Genomic DNA, 12,560 nt, shown 5'->3' on the forward strand with positions numbered 1-12,560 from the left:
ATTTACCTCTTTACCTTGAAGAGGTACTACCAGGGATTTATCTGATAGATATTTCTTAAGGTTGGATACATGAAACACATCATGTACCTCTGCTAATTCTTCTGGTAGTTATAAATGATAGGCCACTGGTTCTATTTGTTGGATTATTTGAATGGTCTTACGTACCTTAGACTTAGCTTTCTTTTCTTACCAAATCTAATAACTCTTTTCCAAGGAGATACTTTCAATAGTATTTTGTCTCCAACTCGAACTTCAACGACTTTTGTTTATTTATTTGTATCACTTTTCTAACTGTCTTCAACCTTCGTGATACTAAATATGACAGTCGTAGTCACTTAGGATTTCCTTTTCCTTCATAAACGATACTGAAGTATTCCCACAGGGAGGAACTTGGTCGTATAAATCCTTTACTTAATAATTTATCTAATTGTTTCTTTAATTCTTAACATTTTAGTGAGTGCTAACTGATAGGGTGCCTTAGCTATTGGTATAGTTCCTGAATTTAGATAAATTCTAAGTTCTACTCTGCTATTAGGTGGTAATCCTGGTAGGTTTTGGGGAAAATGTTAGGATATTCCGATATAATCGGAATGTCTTCTATTTTCTTATCTTTTGGCATCAGCAACTATTGATACCATATATACGTTATACTATTCCTGGTTTCTGTGAAGAACTGGCCAGCTTCATTACTGATGTTAATTTCAGTAACTTTTGTGGTTTATCTCTGGTTATTATTACTAATTTTCTTGTGGGTGTATGGATTTCTACGGAACTTAGATCAAAGAGAACTCAAGCATAGTTGGCTATTAACCAATCTATTCCTAATATAACATCGAATCCGGCTAAATTAATTAGTAACAAGTTTTGCAGAAATTTATATCCTAATTCTATCTTTGCTTCTTGCAAAATCTTATTTAGTCTTAACGAAATTCCTATCTGTCGTTTCAATTGTAAAAGTCTGCCTACGGTTGATTAAGGGAAATTTAAGGGCTTGGCAGAATGAAGTATTTATAAAACTTTGGTTTGCACCAGAGTCAAATAATACTTGCATAAACGTTTGTGAACTAAAACGTACCAACTATGATGTCAGGAATTAGTTCAGCTTCCTGAGTAGTTAATTGAAAAGTTCTTGCGTTTGTAGTCCATTCTGCAGGTTTCGTCTTTTCGTTTGCTGGATTGCCTAATTTCGGGCAGCTTGCTCTGAAGTGTCCGGGTTCTCCACAGTTGTAGCAATTTATTGCCTTCTTTTTCCTGCAATCCTCTTCTTGATGTCCTGGAATTTTGCAGTAATTGCAGCATCCTCTGCAGTTTCCAAAATGCTTCCCTTTGCAGGTATTGCAAAATGGAATAGTGGAAAATCGCCCATTTTCTCTTTTCTTGAAATTATTACTAGTACCCATATGAAATTCTTGGGAAATTTTCTGGGCCAAATCTTTTCTCCTATTTTCTTCCCGAGTGCGTACCAGTCCGTCAGTTAGAGTGTTAGCTAATTCTACCGCATCGTCAATCGTGCGGGGTCTCGCAGCTTTGACAATGTCATGAATCTCACTAATCAAACCCCAGATATAGCGAGAGATAAGTACCGGTTCTGGCGAAGCCAGAGTAGGTACAATTCTGGCATACTCAAAGAATTTTGAAGTATACCCTCGACAATCTACATTCACCATTCGGTGACTTAAAAACTTATTCTCCATCTGCTCTTGTTCATATTTGGGACAGAATTTTCTTTCTATTATTTGCTTAAATTCTTCCCAACTCATGGCATAGGCCACGTCACTTCCTTTAGCTTGTAACACTGTATTCCACCATTCTAACGCTTCTTCCTTGAAAAGGTGCGAAGCGTACATAACCTTATCTTCCTCAACACATTTACTTATTCTGATCACTGCCTCGGTTTTTTTCTAACCAACGCAGTGCCGCAGTTGCCCCTTCATTTCCTGCGAACTCTACAGGTTTACAGGCGAGGAACTCCTTGTAAGTGCAACCAGGCGTTGCAGCTTTCTTTTTCTTAGAGAGCGGAGCTTGTCCTAGTTCCTTATCATGATTAACATGATCATTTCCTCCGTTTTGTAACACCCTAACACGCTTTAACTGAAAAGACGCAGCGGAATTACTTACTATAAAATTTCTCTCATTAAAAACGTTTTATACTACTTGAAACTTCAATATAAAATAACCTTTTTACAATATACGAAATCTTCGTACTCATTTACAAAATGAAAGTCTAACTTATGTCTATCATTTTACATACTCCAGGATCCCCGTACAATCTATCTTGCAACTCGGACCTTGATCGCTACACTTCATGATGATAATTTGTCATTCGTACAACCTGCACCCACCACATACAATTCACAGCATTAGTATACATCACATACAAACAAGATTTTTAATCGTGTAGTCTTGCTACGTTCTATCCACATATACTTTTCGTCCCGTTTTCTTTCTAGATCTAGTCATTCCATCCGGGCGTCTATCCTTGACGAACTTCAATATAGTACCTGCACCATATTTCATTCTCGAGGCACACTGTTAATAACATCAATACTTAAATGTATTGAAACTATGCATACATTACATACCTGCCTGTGTACATACATCCCTTCGCACATGCATACCTACATACGTACATAACTACATACAACCATAAATACATGCATACTTAACTACATACAAACATACATTCATAATACGGATCATAATTACACAGGTGCATACCTTTGCTCACACGTACATGTACTTACATGATTACCTAATACATTCATACATACATACTACCTCATAATCATGATTACTTATTAGCTTAAGCGTAGTGTGAAGAAATTAAATCTATACATACTGACCCACATACTTAATTCGTTTCCCGCACACACGTTTACCCTTTTTCCATTCTTACTTATGCTTCCTAAACGCTCTTTAGGTGACTTTCGGGTACATTTCGGATCTTAAAAATGAGTTCCATACTTAACCGTAGCTTAACAAGCCATTTGGTAGGGTTGAGGTGCATTATAAAAGCTTATCGGGGCTTGGGATGAATTCACGAGGCCCGAAATTAAGGGAAAAACAAAGAAAAGCATAACTTACAATTTGCACCTGACCTCCACCGTAAGCTACGGTGGCTACCGTAGCTTACGGTGGCCCCAAAACCTTACGGTGACATTACACTGTCTTACGGCAGAAGGAAGGGCCCAGCATCCACCGTAGCTTACGGTGGGCACCGTAAGCTACGGCGATGCCCAGATCAGCCCCCTATTTTAATACGAAAATTTGCATAACTTTCTCGTCTTGCATCCGTTTCACTTGAAACTTGTTTCTAAATGTTCATAAAACATTTCCCTACCTTATTAACTAAAAATTTATCCCTTGAGGTCCTTAAACTTCATAAATTACATCATCGGTACACGATTCATGCATATATGTTTGACGCGCTTGATCTATATCATGCACTTCCCAACTTACCTAACCACATTCGGCTACCTTCCATTAGACTAACCCTATCACTACCTTTACTTCATACTTTCTTACATAACTTCTAGATAATTTACCAAATAACAAAACATATTAAGTCAAAAGGGTAAGTTTGGGATTCACTTACCTTGAGCGTCCGTTTTCGCATCCACTTTCTTGTCTCCTCTTGACCCGTTAGTCTTTCTTGCTTGAGTCCATTTCCACATGATCCCTAATGCTTTCGTGTCACCGCAATCACATCCTTGTTAGTATACATGATTTTACATATAAATGATCATGTCGAATGCATAACTCGCAATTAGCTTTCATAGTCAAGTCTAACAAACATAAGGCATACGCCCAAATCATATCTTTTCAAACTCATACAATCCATCATGTTAACGCATAAAACGCATATTAATTTAACACATACCATATGACGTTCCAAGATCTTATAATTGTGTCAAAAATCTAGCTATGTCCTTTATGTGCAGTTGACTTCCAAAAGTCAACGGTTTAATGTATAAACTTCCGACTTAACCTCATATAATCGTCACATCATATTAGGCTATACATACGACACTATATGCATTTCCTACTTATGATGCAAACGTACTTACAACCACATAATCACATAATCATACACGCATACATATTTACTCACACATACATTCGTTTCATTACCACACACGTTCTTGTTAGCATATGAAATTATACAAGAGAACAACCTCATTAATTCACAATTCACATTCGACTTCCATTAATCATATCAATAGCATGTGGTACACTCATGGTGAGATATTCATTTAATCGCATGATCACTTGTTTTACATGTACACACCATACTAGAAACCTCATTAATTCTACAATCGCACCATAATCCATACTTAGTAATGAACTATATCTAAACTCAATTCTCATGTTAATTTACTATCAAACACCCTTTTATCACATTCCATAACTAATTACCACTTTCTTGCATATTATTTCACCTTCTACACTCACCTAGTCATTTCATCGAACACTTGGCATGCGTACAAGTTTCTAAACATGATGTACAAGTAACCTTCATTCTTTCTTCCTAGTTCTTGTTTTCAATCATCCAAACTACCAATAACAATTTAATCTCATACCATATTCAATATAACTAACAATTTGGTCACATGCAACATATCATATCAAGAATCAAACAAAGATTGGACATGGGTGACATACCCATGTCGCCATTTCTACTAACCCAAGTGGGTTTCATCTCCAAATCTCAATTAATATCAAATCTTGCATAATTCACATTCCAATGATAATTCTAACATATGTTCATACTTAATTTCATCCCAATTCATGGATTAAGACCTAACCCATTTCATACAAGATCACAAATCTTAGTTTTTGAGACATACCTTTTGATCCTCTTGTGATGGTGAGCATTAATTCGTGTTTATTCATGATTTTGAGCTTCGATTCAACCTTCAATTTGGAACTTCTTTAAGAACTAGGGTTTGCACCCCTTTGTTCTTCTCCAGAGCATTCCACGCACACACACACGATGTATGTGTGTTGTGTGTTGTGATTTTGTTTAATAAAACATAACTTTCCCCTTTGTTCATATATGGTCCCTCAAGTTTGTTCCCTTGTTTGCTTTGCTAAGCTTTTGACTAGGTATAATAACCTAGTTACTACATTCTATTTTATTAAACATGGGGTCTTGTTAGCAAATTTAGTAATTCGAGTTTTTGGAGCGTTACTTAACTAGGTTAAATAACCTAGTCGTTTATTTCATGCTAAGTCATATAAGAACACATGGCAATTATAAACATTCGGGTTTTGGGATGTTACAAGTCTACCCCCCTTAAAGAAGGTTTCGTCCCCGAAACCTTTCTCACTCAGACTAGACCAATTCTAACCTTACCCCTTTCAGGTTGTTCATTCACAATACTTACTACCACCCAAACGCATTCGGGATCTTGGCAAAGGTGTTATTCATGCATGAACGTAATTTTACACATCGTTCCTATGCCCTCATATTACGCAAATTACTTTCATAATTATACTTATGTTAGACTCTGCTCCAGAGCTCTTATTAGTGTCTTTTACTTTGTCTTTTACTTCATAATACTAGCTCTTAACACATATCATCACTAACGTTTCATTCATCGGATTTATTCTAAATGTATAAAATTACAATCACTAATCGTACAAACCTAAGTCTGCGGCTTGTATCTAACATCCTATATAAGCGTATTACATTCATATATTTGCTAATCGAAATAAATCTATTTATTTCATTCTACTCATACATAATATGGTATCTTTCATTTTGTTCTTTACAAGCCATCCGAAACATTCCATTACTATCGTTACTTCCGATTATCCTTAAGCTCATAGGAGGGGCCGATATATTATCGTACACATGCTATAATCACTCAAAGACTTATTATTACAACCAAAATCACACTTCTTTCATCCGTACTTATCATGCAGACTAAGCATTATTTCCGTGGTTACTATTGTCAATTATGCCATGCGTGTCTTTTCTACAAGGTCTTGTTCAAATGAACATGGCCAACAAGCCGAGCATCAAGGTTAGCATTTCTTAACGATACTCGCCGTCTCGCATATTCTATCATAACTTCCACAGTTATGATCGTTTCAAATTCAGTACCACCAGTTCACATAGAAACATCATTCAATATGTAACTTTCTATTTAACATCCACAAGTTAAACCATCTACTAACCTGGCTAATTTGGCACCGACCAACGTGTAACAACCCGAGTTGACTCGCTCCTTCACGAATCCGTATCTTAACAGGGTTGATCTTGTCCATCTGGTATCATGAGCTTTCATTCATGAGCATTCTTTCACCGTTCTCGGTAGATTCATTGCATCATGATTTCTGCCAATCTCATTATAAAGTTAGGGGTTTACACACTTCATTCGATTTTATTTAAACATGATGTTTATCTCATGACCTCGTTTATACATCAATACTTTATCAATTCCTTCTTAAGACCTTAGTGTGTTAGACCTATTCATAACAAGTCAATACATGGCCATTTCTTGATATATCATTCTTGTTATTTATATATATATATATACGTATCGAGGTACATGTTTTAAATCCGTCCCACGGATTTAAATGTAACATCCATACCCTTCATTCATTCTATGTTTGAATCCATCTAGCGGCTTCAAACATATCATTCGTACCTTTTCTTCCTTATATGTGTTTTAATAAAAACTTAAAGTTTTACCTACCTTCAGCAACAAGATTTTAAAGTTAGTCATCTCAGTTGTCGAATCATAATCACTTCATTTTAGTTCCATCCACATATGAGCTTTCTTCTTTCTTACACATTCGACTACCCAAGTAATTGGGTTCGGCATAAACACTCTCAAAGAGAGTTAAGCATACACATTCGACTACCCAAGTGATTGGGTTTGGCATAAACACTCTCAAAGAGAGTTAAGCATACACATTCGACTCTTTTCGTTCTTATCATTCATTATGTTTCGAACCCGCTACGCGGTTCCTAACCTATGATTTTATACTTTCCTTCCTTTCATGTTTCGAATCCATCTCGTGGGTTCTAACATGTCGTTCATGCTTTCAATTCTTTCGTGTTTCAAATCCGTCTCGCGGATTCCAACATATCATTCGTACTTTCATTCCTGAAAGTCTTACATTCCTTTTTATCCTCATATCCACCTACTACCTAATTCTAACGGACATACCTGTAACAATCATCACAGTCTCATGAACGTCATATGTTTCTCGTGTACTGGCCAGGTACACATTCCACATACTAGTTTCGTGTCTTTGTGTAATTGTCACCTTATGTCCGAAGAATTTAGGTTTCGACACATGTATCATTTTCATAATTTCGTTTCCATTCTGTTATTAGGTTTCATTAAAATTTTCCTTCGCTCAATAAATTTTTAGCATTACATGCACCCGTATGCTAAATTTACGTACCTGGGTCATTATGTCTTATTACATGCCTTGGTGCTGGTCGTAGACCACATCCACGGATCATCCTTTCCAAGTAATTGTGCTTACCCTTCACATAACATAATATTAATTTCCTTCAAATACATAAATTAATACATACTTACATTCGCTTTCAACTTTAGGCTTTGATCGAGTCTTAGACTGCACGGGTTCCTTGTCACAAGAGCACACAGGTTTGAGTTCAAGTATAGACCTCCTTCTACTTGATTTCTCTCAAACCAGGGCTCTGATACCAACTTGTAACACCCTAACACGCTTTAACTGAAAAGACGCAGCGGAATTACTTACTATAAAATTTCTCTCATTAAAAACGTTTTATACTACTTGAAACTTCAATATAAAATAACCTTTTTACAATATACGAAATCTTCGTACTCATTTACAAAATGAAAGTCTAACTTATGTCTATCATTTTACATACTCCAGGATCCCCGTACAATCTATCTTGCAACTCGGACCTTGATCGCTACACTTCATGATGATAATTTGTCATTCGTACAACCTGCACCCACCACATACAATTCACAGCATTAGTATACATCACATACAAACAAGATTTTTAATCGTGTAGTCTTGCTATGTTCTATCCACATATACTTTTCGTCCCGTTTTCTTTCTAGATCTAGTCATTCCATCCGGGCGTCTATCCTTGACGAACTTCAATATAGTACCTGCACCATATTTCATTCTCGAGGCACACTGTTAATAACATCAATACTTAAATGTATTGAAACTATGCATACATTACATACCTGCCTGTGTACATACATCCCTTCGCACATGCATACCTACATACGTACATAACTACATACAACCATAAATACATGCATACTTAACTACATACAAACATACATTCATAATATGGATCATAATTACACAGGTGCATACCTTTGCTCACACGTACATGTACTTACATGATTACCTAATACATTCATACATACATACTACCTCATAATCATGATTACTTATTAGCTTAAGCGTAGTGTGAAGAAATTAAATCTATACATACTGACCCACATACTTAATTCGTTTCCCGCACACACGTTTACCCTTTTTCCATTCTTACTTATGCTTCCTAAACGCTCTTTAGGTGACTTTCGGGTACATTTCGGATCTTAAAAATGAGTTCCATACTTAACCGTAGCTTAACAAGCCATTTGGTAGGGTTGAGGTGCATTATAAAAGCTTATCGGGGCTTGGGATGAATTCACGAGGCCCGAAATTAAGGGAAAAACAAAGAAAAGCATAACTTACAATTTGCACCTGACCTCCACCGTAAGCTACGGTGGCTACCGTAGCTTACGGTGGCCCCAAAACCTTACGGTGACATTACACTGTCTTACGGCAGAAGGAAGGGCCCAGCATCCACCGTAGCTTACGGTGGGCACCGTAAGCTACGGCGATGCCCAGATCAGCCCCCTATTTTAATACGAAAATTTGCATAACTTTCTCGTCTTGCATCCGTTTCACTTGAAACTTGTTTCTAAATGTTCATAAAACATTTCCCTACCTTATTAACTAAAAATTTATCCCTTGAGGTCCTTAAACTTCATAAATTACATCATCGGTACACGATTCATGCATATATGTTTGACGCGCTTGATCTATATCATGCACTTCCCAACTTACCTAACCACATTCGGCTACCTTCCATTAGACTAACCCTATCACTACCTTTACTTCATACTTTCTTACATAACTTCTAGATAATTTACCAAATAACAAAACATATTAAGTCAAAAGGGTAAGTTTGGGATTCACTTACCTTGAGCGTCCGTTTTCGCATCCACTTTCTTGTCTCCTCTTGACCCGTTAGTCTTTCTTGCTTGAGTCCATTTCCACATGATCCCTAATGCTTTCGTGTCACCGCAATCACATCCTTGTTAGTATACATGATTTTACATATAAATGATCATGTCGAATGCATAACTCGCAATTAGCTTTCATAGTCAAGTCTAACAAACATAAGGCATACGCCCAAATCATATCTTTTCAAACTCATACAATCCATCATGTTAACGCATAAAACGCATATTAATTTAACACATACCATATGACGTTCCAAGATCTTATAATTGTGTCAAAAATCTAGCTATGTCCTTTATGTGCAGTTGACTTCCAAAAGTCAACGGTTTAATGTATAAACTTCCGACTTAACCTCATATAATCGTCACATCATATTAGGCTATACATACGACACTATATGCATTTCCTACTTATGATGCAAACGTACTTACAACCACATAATCACATAATCATACACGCATACATATTTACTCACACATACATTCGTTTCATTACCACACACGTTCTTGTTAGCATATGAAATTATACAAGAGAACAACCTCATTAATTCACAATTCACATTCGACTTCCATTAATCATATCAATAGCATGTGGTACACTCATGGTGAGATATTCATTTAATCGCATGATCACTTGTTTTACATGTACACACCATACTAGAAACCTCATTAATTCTACAATCGCACCATAATCCATACTTAGTAATGAACTATATCTAAACTCAATTCTCATGTTAATTTACTATCAAACACCCTTTTATCACATTCCATAACTAATTACCACTTTCTTGCATATTATTTCACCTTCTACACTCACCTAGTCATTTCATCGAACACTTGGCATGCGTACAAGTTTCTAAACATGATGTACAAGTAACCTTCATTCTTTCTTCCTAGTTCTTGTTTTCAATCATCCAAACTACCAATAACAATTTAATCTCATACCATATTCAATATAACTAACAATTTGGTCACATGCAACATATCATATCAAGAATCAAACAAAGATTGGACATGGGTGACATACCCATGTCGCCATTTCTACTAACCCAAGTGGGTTTCATCTCCAAATCTCAATTAATATCAAATCTTGCATAATTCACATTCCAATGATAATTCTAACATATGTTCATACTTAATTTCATCCCAATTCATGGATTAAGACCTAACCCATTTCATACAAGATCACAAATCTTAGTTTTTGAGACATACCTTTTGATCCTCTTGTGATGGTGAGCATTAATTCGTGTTTATTCATGATTTTGAGCTTCGATTCAACCTTCAATTTGGAACTTCTTTAAGAACTAGGGTTTGCACCCCTTTGTTCTTCTCCAGAGCATTCCATGCACACACACACGATGTATGTGTGTTGTGTGTTGTGATTTTGTTTAATAAAACATAACTTTCCCCTTTGTTCATATATGGTCCCTCAAGTTTGTTCCCTTGTTTGCTTTGCTAAGCTTTTGACTAGGTATAATAACCTAGTTACTACATTCTATTTTATTAAACATGGGGTCTTGTTAGCAAATTTAGTAATTCGAGTTTTTGGAGCGTTACTTAACTAGGTTAAATAACCTAGTCGTTTATTTCATGCTAAGTCATATAAGAACACATGGCAATTATAAACATTCGGGGTTTGGGATGTTACACGTTTACGCTATTACTGAAGTTATTTTCAGAAATACGTTTGCTAGGAACGATTTGCTGTGGTTCTATTGGATTTTTAACAGCAGCGACGATTGCTGGAATAGCGTTGGCTATCCCTTGCGCAATTATTGTTGGAATAGTGTTAGCTATCCCTTGAGCAACAATATTTTCTATATCCTGCCTAGTCATATATTGATCCCCTGACTGTTGCTCGGATTGATTGACTTCGTTGACAGGTTCATTATTAGTGTTTTCCATCGGATAACTAATTTATAGATAAATAATTAGTATACCAGAAGTAATTTTAATGTCACCCTTAATTGCACATAATTACGTAAACAGCCAAAAAGTTGTAAATTTTCTAAAATTTTCATGGTATTATACTTTTATATACAACCGTCCCATTACTTATTTTACACATACTAATTTTACTATTACTATTATACAATCATTTTTATAAATCTCCTATCTTTTTGCCAAATAATATTCTAGTAATGGTGTTTCCTCTGATCGTATTTCCAGGAGATCTGTTTCTCAATCTCTTGGATCCTATTCCCAACATTCATTAATTCTTTTAGTCAAAGTGGCGGAGTCTAGCTATATTCTCGTTTACTTATTGGTGGATTTGGTTCTGGATCGTACTGAGGAAAAAGCTTATAGGGATAATTTTGAATCTGTATTTCATTCGTCAACCATTCGTCTATTCCTAAAGGTTGCGAGTGGATCGAAGGGTTTGGAATAGCTGGTTCTACGTTAATTGGTAGTTGTGTCTCATTAACAGATTTGATAGAATTGTAATCTGTCAATGAAAAATCTAATTCTTCCTGGTATGGTAATCCCTCAAATTGCCTAGAGCTTTCCCTGATTTCTATTTTCTTAGGTGTAGGTTTTTCAAGAGATACAGCATTGAATTCTATGGGTTCTTCTCTGCTTGCTATATACCTATTGAAATCTTTGGAAACCTCTATTCTTACTGGATAGAGATTTAAATTCTGAAGGGCGTCAGACAAGTTACTCAGGCTGTTTAACAACATAGCATAATTACTAAGTCAGGATTTATAACAAATTTGATAGAAAACTTTGAAATACCATTTCATACTGTTTAACTATCAAAATAACTAAAATTTAAAATACCCTAGGTTTTATTTGTAAGTTTATTTATTTAATACTTCTAGACTATGAATAATAAAGGTACTAAAACTTTGGTCTAATTTAGTTAAAATTTGTATTAATTGCTATGTTGGTTAGCATATAAAGATCTGCCCTATGCTGTATATAATTAGTCAGATAATAAAACAAATAATCATCAAATAACAATTAGAAATTCCTAAGTATTTTTCAATTACTTTAATAGGCTAAAATCAATAGTAAGCTTAAATCAGTGGCTTGATCAGTGGCTCTGATACCACCTTTTTCTGTCACGGCCCCCGACCCGGTTTGACCCGTGTCAGGAGCCGCGGGACAGAAAATCCCTTGGTATTTATATTTACAGCGGAAGTCTTAACAGGATCGTTTTAAACTTGAAAATTTTGCCCGAGTATTATTTATTTACATTTCAGGATAAATCCCGTAAACCTCATAATTTCATTATTTTACAAACATGTTTATTTATTTATTTGAGCCACTATTTCAAGCTTGATGGTGCACGTG

At 35.7% G+C, this 12,560-nt stretch overlaps 2 long non-coding RNA genes across 2 annotated transcripts; both read right to left on the reverse strand.

Moving 5' to 3' along the window:
* Positions 1-2,133: 2,133 nt before the first annotated feature.
* Positions 2,134-4,974, reverse strand: LOC110938468. The gene is made up of 3 exons (XR_002591416.2): positions 4,848-4,974; positions 3,596-3,685; positions 2,134-2,332 (listed from the first exon to the last, which is right to left on the reverse strand). It is a non-coding gene; the product is annotated as an uncharacterized LOC110938468 (long non-coding RNA).
* A 2,787-nt stretch (positions 4,975-7,761) lies between these two features.
* On the reverse strand, positions 7,762-10,600 carry LOC110938467. The gene is made up of 3 exons (XR_002591415.1): positions 10,476-10,600; positions 9,224-9,313; positions 7,762-7,960 (listed from the first exon to the last, which is right to left on the reverse strand). It is a non-coding gene; the product is annotated as an uncharacterized LOC110938467 (long non-coding RNA).
* Positions 10,601-12,560: the final 1,960 nt, after the last annotated feature.

Source organism: Helianthus annuus, chromosome 5 (genome assembly GCF_002127325.2).
Source record: "Helianthus annuus cultivar XRQ/B chromosome 5, HanXRQr2.0-SUNRISE, whole genome shotgun sequence".
In the NCBI taxonomy this organism is placed as follows: domain Eukaryota; kingdom Viridiplantae; phylum Streptophyta; class Magnoliopsida; order Asterales; family Asteraceae; genus Helianthus; species Helianthus annuus.